Raw genomic sequence first — 12,789 nt, 5'->3', positions numbered from 1 at the left:
CTAATAGTATGTTTCCTTTAGTCTTGATGAATATGAATTTAGGTTTACAGTTTATTTACTCCCTGCATCGTCCTGAAAATAATTAACGGAACTCCTAAGACGAATGTTTACCGTACCAGTTTGTCAGGAAAACAACCTCAAATTTTTAAAGTGGTATTCGTGCAACCAACAAAATGGTTCAAATGGCTCTGAGCACTATGGGACTCAACTGCTGAGGTCATTAGTCCCGTAGAACTTAGAACTAGTTAAACCTAACTAACCTAAGGACATCACAAACATCCATGCCCGAGGCAGGATTCGAACCTGCGACCGTAGCGGTCTTGCGGTTCCAGACTGCAGCGCCTTTAACCGCACGGCCACTTCGGCCGGCTGCAACCAACACCTCGGCTTACGCTGCAGATAGTTCTGTCACTGTAACCTATGTTCCGGAAAATAGTATGTAAGCAAAATAGGTAATGTCTGTGTTCTGCTCTGTCTTAGTATGCGCAGGGAAACCGCCTCGTTGCACACAACCTCATTATGCCTCTAGTCGAAGTGCTCCACAAGTCGCCAAAGTTGTTTCTTCTACGCCGCAGAAGTGTCGTTGTTGAAGTCCTTACTCATCCTTCTTGCACTCCCGACCTCTACCCGTGCGTTTCAATATTTTTGGAGCCTTGAGGAAAAACATTCGTGACCTTGGATTTTTCTTGCGCTGAAAAGATGCGCGCCAGGGTACAATCACGGTTCCGCAGGCAACCGCAAACATTTTTGCATGAAAGCATTGGCCGTCTTCTTTAACAGCGGGATAAATGTATGAGCAGTTACGGGGATTACTCTTGGAATAATAAACAATTTATGCACTTTCTTCCATCTGTCTCGGTTTCATTCGAGTGCCCCTTGTACGTAAGGCAAAAATAATGATTAAATTGGGTTAGAGGTAACTTTACAACACAGTAGTGTTCTGTGAGAGTGTGTACTTAGAGCTCCATGCAGATGCAAGTGACTAACAGATGTGAAGTGGTATTACGCAAACATTGAAGAACAGTTAGATGAATAAAAGTAGAGGTGTGTAATGGTTATAGACAGCTAGAGGAGAAAGAAACTTGTGCAGTAACGTAGTGTTTCGTAATGCTATACATGTTAGGCCTTTTGATGTCAACATATCTTGAAGACTTCAGAAGTGTATATATACTTTTTTCAAGGAATTTAAAGCGACTAGTTTTAGTATAAACATAAAGAATCCTCTACTTTTCTACAGAAAAAATGAATTTGGATAACCAGAAAGGAATTTGAACAATCGTACTTTCGAATGCGAGTCCAGTGTCTTGCAAGTGAGCACCTCACTCCGCTATGCGTAGAGGAAAATGGGAGCTATTTGTATCCAGTGAATTCAAATAGAAAACAATATTAGGCTATTCTTGTCACCTTACAAAAAGTCTGTTAACAATAGTACAAAAATCTTTCCTGTTAATGTTAATACAAAAAGTGAACTTTTTTTGCCTAGAATAATTATTTTTCGCTATGCCTAACATACTGGTCACGTTTCGAAATCCGGTAATAGAAGATTCTAATAACGTTTTCCTAAGCTCGGACTGATTACCAGGAGGAATCTTCCAACTTCCTGTATTCGATCATATACAAAAACGACATTAGAAGAACACTGCAAGGAATTCGAGAGCTACTGGAGGATTCAAATCGCACCATCAGGAAAATAACGTGGGGAAATACAACTATATACTTCGAAGCACACTGTTGGTGGAATGTACACTGCCTTAAGTCTTCGTGACAGCAAAGAGCCGCTCACATCTTAAGGTGGTTAAAAATTGTATGCAGATTCTGACTTGTCAGTTAATTTAAATTAGTATTAAGTTTAGAAACAGTTATTTATAAAAGATATATAATAGAGACTGTGAACAACCCAAATTTAAAAAAAAGACTTGGTTAATTGTTGTGTATACATTACGTTAAGAATTCCATGCAGCGATTAGAGACATTGCGTTTGATTCAGTCTGATATATTAATTTTCTTCATTTGTGTGGCGATACTGTCTGCAGTTGCTTTACAGTTCCTGAGGACATTTTTGTTCCGTCGTTTTAACTACAAGAAAATGCATGTTCTTCTTCTCACCTGAAGCATTTTGCTGTATTGAAATAAAGCATCATCATTGGTCTGTAATTAGAGATATCTGCAATCTGATTTGTTTTTAAGATCGGAAAACAGTTCGTTAACAACTTTTTTTTTTGAGTGGATGTAAGTGCACAGAAGTTTGGAGAGCGAGTTGGATGAAAAGGTAAGGAGAGGGGTTATAGCGGTTGGAGGCTCTTTTCTTTGTGATTTTTTCAATCATTATATATAATGTTTTCTTTCCAATATTTTACTAGCTCATTGAGCAAACTATGTAAATGCTATGCTTTGTGCAACTTTTCTTGGAGGACGTGCCTTTCTTTACTGATTCTTATGATGTTTATATTATGTTCGATACTTCTTGACCTGTGATATTCCTGTTTTAGATGATCTGCCCTTTTGTTGAATGATTTTACCTTGTTTCCATGCTCTGATGTGTTCTAAATATCTTGTGTCTAATGTCCTGCCAGTCATTCCAATGTACATTGTTCACAATCTCTGCAACTGACCTGATAGATACCACATCGTTGGTATCAGTCTGGTTTTGATCATAGCTTTGGGAGGTATTTTTGTATAGAGTTGTATGTTTTGTAAGCAACGATATGCACTGTTTTTTGAATAAGTTACTTATTGCGTGAGTGAATTTTTTATGTCAGGTCATTTGTAACCTTCCCAATATATGTTTCTGTATGAAATTTAGCCCAAATTTACCCCCCTCCCCCCTCAATAAAAACTATGTACTTACAGACCGTTATCCGACTTAAACTCTTATGCTACCTTCGATTGAACAGAACCTAATTTGAACTGAAGTGTATGTAATTGGTCTTGATATAGTCTGACTTTATATTAAATGCATAACTGAGTAAAAACAATTATCTGGCTCTAATCAAAATTTCCATTTACTTTGTGTCGTGATAACATTGTTGCAGATTTCTCAAAAGGACAACAGTAAACAGAAGGCTGGCACTGACTACGCTATATTTATGTTTCTAAATTAATATTTGAACTGTTGCAAATCACGTGGTGGAATGTGGTAATGTCTAAAGATAAACAGTGTGGTGGGGAGAGTAACTCTCCCTATGAAATGATATTCTAAGACAACGATTTGAGAATGTAGTATGTATTCAAAAGGACAGAGTAACAATGGACATGCCGTTCACACATAACACTGGTGTGAACAATACTATCCTCAATGAAGTGAACACTGATTTGAAAAGGACACAATGTTAATAGAGAATTTCTGTAAAAACCAAACAGCGTAATCAGTTCATATCTTAATGCATGAGTCAGGGAAGTTGAGTGGTCTTCCCCTCATCTCTTAGCAAGTTAACTAGCTAACAATAATTACTCTAAAGCATTAGCTGTGTAGTGCTGCAGTCTTACCTCAACCTCCTTCTTTTCAGAAATAACAATATTATTAAAATTTATATTCCCTCTCCAATATGTACATCATATTCATCCTTGCTGTCCTGTACAATAAATCTTTCTTCTTCTAACAGGTACAATCAAAAGTCAACACAGCACTATTCAATATGTCCATCACCCAGCAAACTTCAAGTCAATGTATCAGACTGTGCAAAGGCAATGGCTATGCCATGACAAGACCAAAGAATGTTTACTAGTAATATAACTTGCTCTATCTCCGACATGCACACTGATAGCATACAAGAATTAGAATGATATGACCACCTTATGTATCATCCATCCACCTTCCCCTAGGAGAATTTTGTATGAGGGTCATTTCAGATACGAATCGGATGAGGACAAGATTCTACATATTACAGATAGGAACATACAAAACATGTTACAAATACAAATAGAGAAATAGTTTTACAAGAATATGGATCAATGTACTATAAGTAAAAACTATTTACAAAATTCAAGAACAAGTGAAGGATTAATCAATAGAATTCACCACAGGTAGATTATCATGTTTCATAATGTGTATGCAAATTTACTGTGCAGGGCTATTTTGAAAGTTTATATGTCACATATTGTATTGCAGTAGTATTGGTGATCTACACCATTTTTTGTAGCACACGGGAACTAAGAGAATCTATATCACACAAGGACTACATTTCTGTAGCACAGCCACGTATGGCAGTAGTTATTTTCATGATAAAAGTAAGCAGAAGAGTGTCCTTGTTGGAAACAACCAAACTTCCCTTAGGTCATTGCAGTAATGTCACTGTTTTGGGAAGTTATGTGGAAGCAGACTTAGTGAGACTAAGCACAGTTACCAGTTGACAATCTCACACATGCACAAACAGTAAAATAAGTGGTAGTATCTGTTTGAAGCAGACTAGAGCCGTTGATAACTCCAAAATTATCTTGTAGTATTGATGAGTTCCAAATAAAACTCAGTTGCAGCTTGTATTGGTCAAGAATGCCAACATTTAACAGATTATATTTCAGTATATAATTAACAGACGTATTTCTTCTACCTTGGCAAGTCTCAATCATTTGTGATGAATGGTCAATCAGTTACAATTTGTTACATTTACAATATACAAATACCTAAATTAAGACAGGTACAATACGCTTTCACATAGTTGTGGATATGGAAAGCACCTGCAGTGTACTGGTAACGAGTGATTTCTTATCTAAAAAAAAAAGCAAGAAGTAGTGGGATAATGATTTTTACAATAATTAAGTACAAAAACATTAGACAAGTAAGTCTTGTATAACAGTATACAGTAATACGACAAGAAACATTTGTTTTATGTGTACAGATTGACCTACAGAAATCTCTAAAGCTGTTCATATAAACATGTATGTGTGGACATTAGTGAAATACACAAAACTATAGAGAGTAAGGTAGAAAGAGACACATAAAGATAGTTGTCACATGCAAGAAATAAACACATAATGATTGTGGTCCCACCACAAGAAGAAGGATTACCTATGGGTTCACCCATTTCAGGAACATCTGCTGGTACAGGTACATGGATAACAGAATGTGCTTGGTAGATAAACCTAAAAATAGAATAGCGCAACTACATAGACATAAAACTGTACAAAAAAACATAATGTTCACAATAGAAGAAGAACAAGAAAACACACTGAACTTTCTAGACATAACCTTAAGAAAAAACAGTCTCAAATTATCAAATTATATTTGACATATACACAAATGTCACAACAAGTACCACTATCTGAAATGCAACCTTGAAGTACCTGCAGAATAAGAAACAGGTTACAATCAGAAACATGTTCAATGGCCTGACTGGGATCCATTAAACGCTTATGTTACCAAATACATATGGCCATTACAAAACAAAGAGCTTTAAAATGGACACAAAGAAGCAATGGTAGGTACACTAAAAGAAAAATAAAGACACAAATACTGAAAAACGTTAACAAACGATACAAACATACACGGCCTGCACTACCACAAAAATAGCGTAAAATGACTTGTCGTAACAAAGTCACAAATAAAATACGTAACATATTTATCAAACAGGGCATAAACATTAGTTACAGAACAGACAATTCAATGCAAAAGCACATCCCAAAAATGTAATCAGACCAGACAGGTACCAACGATCTGGCATCTATCAGCTCAGTTACAAGTATTGTGACACAATGTACATTGAGATGACTGGCTGAACAATCAACATAATGTATAAAGGACATATCAGAGCACTGAGATACAGTACAAACCATTCAACATCTTCAGATCATCTAAAACAGGAATACCACGGACCAAGTAATATTGAAAAAGATAAGAATATCGAGACAATAAGTAAAGACATACACCTCCTCCAAGAAAATTTTCGCATACTGAATGCATTAACACTAAATAAACAGTTGCTCAATGACCAAATAAATATTAGATGCCAAACACAATATTAAGAAACTGAAGAAAGTTATATGAAAAGTAAAGAGTCCTTTCTATCCTTCACCCTCTCCCACCCCACCCCCACCTCCCAGTTAAATTTTACTTCCTGCTCCTCACCTTTTCCTTCTGCCAGCTCTCTATCACGCTACTAAGTACTAATGTCCACGCATTAAAAACACGTTATTACTTCATTACTCGTACATAGTACATAAATACCAGGCAATATTATTAAACAGAATAACACATATAATTATCTAAAAAATATAGATCAGAAACAAACTAATGGCAATTTTATGCTGGCAACACTACAAAACGTGATACAAACTTAGAATTATAATAATAAACAGTAAACAGTGTTGTATGAAAAGTGTGCTGTTTAAAATGTAATAAATACATAATTCTGCTGAGCAGCGAAAAATTAGGCTACGAAAGTCAATGTCTAATGAAGAAAGACTCCAAAGACGTGCTAGCATATGGCATTTCCTGATGTAGGCAAGAAACCAAGCAGTACTCACTTTAAGTTAAAAAAAATAAAATGTTGAAAAAGTGTTTTCAGTCATAAAAACAAATGAAATTGTAAATGCCTTTAACTACAGATCACTGATGATTCAATATATCAATAAAGTGAAACGCATCTGGCGAGAAAAACACACATTTTTTGTAGTTGTAACGAAAATATCCTGGAGAGCCCTTTGTCACATGTTGTTACCAATCGTTTTATGGAACATTTCAATCAATATCCTGTGGATTCTGCAGTATGGTAACATACGTGTTTGTCTGTATGCGAAAGTGGTAGTATTGTTATTTTGTCCCATGGACATGACCCATTTGCACAACTTTTTAGAATATCTCAGTTCAATCCTCTCGAATATTCACATCACTATGGATGTGGAAAAGAATGACTTCTTTACTTTCTTTAATGTCTTCACCAGGGGTGCCGATGGTGGTGGTACGTTGCATCATGCTGTTCACATCTAACTCTCACTGATTTGTATCTTAAGGCTGGCAGTTACACCTTTGGCCTCAATGTTATGAGTACTTTTTACCTCGGTTCATAGAGCCAACTCATGTCACGGAAGTTTGCCAGCTGAGTTAGCCCACACAGAGTTCTTTCATCGGACCAACTGCATGTTGAGCTTTCAACCAGTCGTGATGACGAGGGCTCCACAAAAGTAGAATTTTATCCTGTGACACAGCATATGTATTTTGCTGATAAGCTGGACAAGTTACTCTTGTAACATATATAGTCAGCAAAGTTCTGATACATTCGATGGTTTATTTCGTAATTTGTTGATAGTTATTTCACGTTTGCTGTAGATCTGAGAATGATTCATGTTGAACGAAAGCCAGTTACTTAAAAAAATTGAAGCAATGAATTTGGACAATAGAAAATCATATTCCCTACATCATTAAAACTAATTAATACCCAGTTTTCTTCTACATGGTCACTGATGATACCTTTCTCATTCTACTCCTACTAATCAGTTAATGTGAGTAATGCTCTGAACATTGTCGCGAAATTCAGTTCCTTGTCTCTCATTCTTATTTTTACAGTACATCTATTTTTGAATCGCATGAATGTTGTGATAATTTGTGTTTCCCTTATTCAAGTTTTGTACTTGGAATACAGGAGCTACCATCCCTGCAGTCTTCTTAAGTGAAAACCTCTTTACTCCAGGCTACAAAAATTGTGAGCGTGTTGTTGTCAGTCTAGATTAGGTAGGAAGTCATACGCCATAAAATTTTTATCAAATCTTATATCTCCAGCTGTCATCATGTCGGTTCAGACATTCCATATTCTAGCACTCAGATAGTTATTATTATGCGATTAACGATGTGAATAACCTATTATTGTGCAATACAATAATGCATTTTTATTTTTAGCGTTGTATTTACAATTTAACAGCCACATGCCTGTCAAGATGCGAGCGCCACTCAGTGTATATATTTCCAGTTCATAATGACCCACACTCGATATTACAGAAGTGGATTGTACAAATTTTTGCACTCACGAGGTAATAAAGACGTCGTTTTCAAAATTAATTGTGTGTTTTCCTTAATGTTCATCTAAACTTAAAATGAACTCACATATATTTCGATAATGCAGTTAGTGGTGTAACAAAATTTTCTAATAGAATTTGCGCCGACGTTCGATATATGTGTGGCTAAAATTGAAGTCAATTTCATTAATGATACGAAGTTCATTCATGTAATTAGTTCCTTCTTAAAGTCACAATTCAAAGTTAAATAAATATTCAAGTGACCTATCAGCATTTATTGCTAGGAGGATTAATTTTAACATTTTGAAGGGAAGGATCAAAAACCTGTTTTTTCCCAGTCTGAACATGAAACCTTCTAGAATATAAAGTGGCACATAATTTCCGAAATCCATAAACAACGACACAGTATAAAATTTCATACAGGAAACTTCACAAAAATAAAATCGCGTTGCAGAAGTCTATCTCTACCAGGTTCATAGTACATGAGCATAAGTTAACGAACTGACTGAATTGTAAACGACTTTGATCAGTAATTAATTTTTTATTTGAAAGAAGTAATTTAATTATTGAGTTCTTCTCTGCCTACAGGTGGGTACTTTGTTTAATTTAATCACATGTCTTTTATTATGGTAATTTAAATATTATTGTGTCTTCCTAGCTTGTATCCATCACGGAATAATGTTCAACATTAAACTGACAAAATAAGCGTCCACTCAAGCACATTGAGCATAATCTGTGTGAATCCTGTCCATGTTATTAGGTTATTTCTGCTTTGTAAACTGGTTGGCTAGCCGTTTCTTAGCAGTTTACTACAATACAAAAAGGTTTAATTGACATTCATTTGAAATGCTTGCTGGACGACAGCTAATTAACCTTTCGTTATTGTGCTATAGTTTCACACCTCCCAGTCGACGAATATCTGAATGGCATCGTTATATGCCACATAATCTGTACAACAGAGTCGTTGTGCCGTGCTGGTAGTTTCACGTATGTGAAGAGTCGTGCAGACCCTAAACTTCTTTACATGGTTTCGGTGGAACTACGATTTTGGATGTCATCATATTGTATGGGCCACAAACCTTAGCCGCGCGGGGTAGCAACGCGGTCTCGGCCGTCCTGCCACAGTTCGAGCGGCTCCTCGCGTAGGAGGTACGAGTCCTTCCTCCGGCATGTGTGTGTGTGTGTGTGTGTGTGTGTGTGTGTGTGTGTGTGTGTGTGTGTGTGTATTGTCCTTAGCGTAAGTTACATTGTGTTTAAGCTTAGGGACCGATGACCTCAGCAGTTTGGTCCCATAAGGTCTTACTAAAAATTTCCAAAAACCTTCACATCTTCTTTAGTGGCCGGAGAATTATTGTTAACGAACCGACATAAAAAGAGTGACTATTCATACACAAAAGCGCCCAAGAATATTGTATAAGCATGCGTATTCAAATACAAAGAAATGTAAACAGGCAGATTACGGCGCGGCGATCGGCAACGCCTATACAGGGTATTATAAAAAGGTACGGCCAAACTTTCAGGAAACATTCCTCACACACAAAGAAAGAAAATATGTTATGTGAACATGTGTCCGGAAACGCTTACTTTCCATGTTAGAGCTCATTTTATTACTTCTCTTCAAATCACATTAATCATGGAATGGAAACACACAGCAACAGAACGTACCAGCGTGACTTCAAACACTTTGTTACAGGAAATGTTGAAAATGTCCTCCGTTAGCGAGAATACATGCATCCACCTTCCGTCGCATGGAATCCCTGATGCGCTGATACAGCCCTGGAGAATGGCGTATTGTATCACAGCCGTCCACAATACGAGCACGAAGAGTCTCTACATTTGGTACCGGGGTTGCGTAGACAAGAGCTTTCAAATGCCCCCATAAATGAAAGTCAAGAACGTTGAGGTCAGGAGAGCGTGTAGGCCATGGAATTGGTCCCCCTCTACCATTCCATCGGTCACCGAATCTGTTGTTGAGAAGCGTACGAACACTTCGACTGAAATGTGCAGGAGCTCCATCGTACATGAACCACATGTTGTGTCGTACTTGTAAAGGCACATGTTCTAGCAGCACAGGTAGAGTAGCCCGTATGAAATCATGAAAAAAAAAATGGTTCAAATGGCTCTGAGTACTATGGGACTTAACTGCTGTGGTCATCAGTCCCCTAGAACTTAGAACTACTAAACCTAACTAACCTAAGAACATCACACACATCCATGCCCGAGGCAGGATTCGAACCTGCGACCGTAGCAGTCGCGCGGTTCCGGACTGAGCGCCTAGAACCGCTAGACCACCGCGGCCGGCTGAAATCATGATAACGTGCTCCATTGAGCGTAGGTGGAAGAACATGGGGCTCAATCAAGAAATCACCAACAATGCCTGCCCAAACGTTCACAGAAAATCTGTGTTGATGACGTGATTGCACAATTGCGTGCGGATTCTCGTCAGCCCACAAATGTTGATTGTGAAAATTTACAATTTGATCACGTTGGAATGAAGCCTCATTCGTAAGGAGAACATTTGTACTGAAATGAAGATTGACACATTGTTGGATGAACCATTCGCAGAAGTGTACCCGTGGAGGCCAATCAGCTGCTGATAGTGCCTGCACGCGCTGTACATGGTACGGAAACAGCTGGTTCTGCCGTAGCACTCTCCATAAAGTGACGTGGTCAACGTTACCTTGTACAGCAGCAACTTCTCTATGCTGACATTACGGTTATCGTCAACTGCACGAAGAATTGCCTCGTCCATTGCAGGTGTCCTCGTCGTTCTAGGTTTTCCCCAGTCGCGAGTCATAGGCTGGAATGTTCCGTGCTCCCTAAGACGCCGATCAATTGCTTCGAACGTCTTCCTGTCGGGACACCTTCTTTCTGGAAATCTGTCTCGATACAAACGTACCGCGTCACGGCTATTGCCCCGTGCTAATCCATACATCAAATGGGCATCTGCCAACTCCGCATTTGTAAACATTGAACTGACTGCAAAATCACGTTCGTGATGAACACTAACTTGTTGATGCTACGTACTGATGTGCTTGATGCTAGTACTGTCGAGCAATGAGTCGCATGTCAACACAAGCACCGAAGTCAACATTACCTTCCTTCAATTGGGCCAACTGGCGGTGAATCGAGGAAGTACAGTACATACTGACGAAACTAAAATGAGCTCTAACATGAAAATTAAGCGTTTCCGGACACATGTCCACATAACATCTTTTCTTTATTTGTGTGTGAGGAATGTTTCCTGGAAGTTTGGCCGTACCTTTTTGTAACACCCTGTATAAGACACCAAGTCCCTGGCGCAGTTGTTAGATCGGTTAGTGCTGCTACAATGGCAGGTTTTCAAGATTGTGTTTGAACGTGATGTTATAGTCGGCGCACGAGTGATTGGACACAGCGTCACCGAAATAGCGATGAAGTGGAGATTTTCCCGTTCGACCACTTCACGAGTGTACTGTGCGTATGAGGAATCCGGTAAGACATCAAATTTCCAACATCGCTGCGGCCGGAAAAAGATTCTGCAAGAACGGGACCAACAACGACTGAAGAGAATCGTTCAACGAGACAGAAGCGCGACCTTTCCACAAATTACTGCAGATTTCAATGCTGGACCATTAAGTGTCAGCATACGAACCACTCAACGGAAAGACATCGATATGGGCTTTCGGAGCAGAAGGCCGCTCGTGTATCCTTGATGGCTGCACGACACAAAGGTTTACGCCTCATCTGGGCCTCTCAACACCGACACTGGACTGTTGATGACTGGAAACATGTTGCCTGTTCGGACGAGTCGCGCTTCAAATTGCATCTAGCGGAAGGACGTGTACGGGTATGGAGATAACCTCATGAATCTATGGACGCTGCATGTCAGCAGGGGACTGTTTTAGCTGGTAAAGGCTCTGTAATGATGTGGGGCGTATGCAGTTGGAGTGATACAGGATCAATGATACGTTTAGATACGACTCTGACAGGTGACACATACGTAAGCATCGTGTGTGATCACCTCATCCAGTCATGTCCATTGTGTATTCTGGCGGACTTGGGCAATGCCAGGTGGATAATGCGACACCCCACACGTCCGGAATTTCTACAGAGCGGCTCCAGTAGCACTCTTCCGAGTTCAAACACTTTCGCTGGTCACCAAACTCCCCAGACATGATTGAGCTTATCCGGGATGGCTTGCAACGTGCTGTTCAGAAGAGATCTTCACCCATCGTACTCTTACAGCCTGCAGCCTTGCAGGATTCGAGGAGACAATTCCCTCCAGCACTACTTCACACATTAGTCGAGTCCATGTCACGTCGCGATGCGGCACTTCTGCGTGCTGGCGGCGGCACTACACGATATTAGGCACTTGTGCCAGTTCCTTTGACTCTTCAGTGTATAATTATGAAGTTCATTCAGACATTTTCATCTTCGACGAAATGCTCATCCCCAGAGGAGTAATCAGATGGGAGATATTCTCGCTGCCGAAGAATCCTAAATATGGATTCATCTCTGAGATTCTCCACAGCTAATTATATAAATTAAGTCTTCAAACAGTTTTTTGTAATTGTTTCAGCCTATTTTCCAGTGTTCACTCATTCATGTGTACAGCGAAGCTCTGGAAGTGGTGTATGGTATCGCCGTTATTCACCTGTGTAAATGCCAGAATGCCAAACTCCAGCTCGATACCTTACCTGTACTAATGAGCGAGCCGGCCGCGGTGGCCGCGCAGTTCTAGGCGCTTCAGTCCGGAACCGCGTGACCTACGGTCGCAGGTTCGAATCCTGCCTCGGGCATGGATGTGTGTGATTTCCTTAGGTTAGTTAGGTTTAAGTAGTTCTAAGTTCTAGGGGACTGATG

The sequence above is a fragment of the Schistocerca serialis genome, chromosome 6, assembly GCF_023864345.2.
Source record: "Schistocerca serialis cubense isolate TAMUIC-IGC-003099 chromosome 6, iqSchSeri2.2, whole genome shotgun sequence".
Lineage (NCBI taxonomy): Eukaryota > Metazoa > Arthropoda > Insecta > Orthoptera > Acrididae > Schistocerca > Schistocerca serialis.
This window is presented reverse-complemented; position numbering follows the sequence as displayed.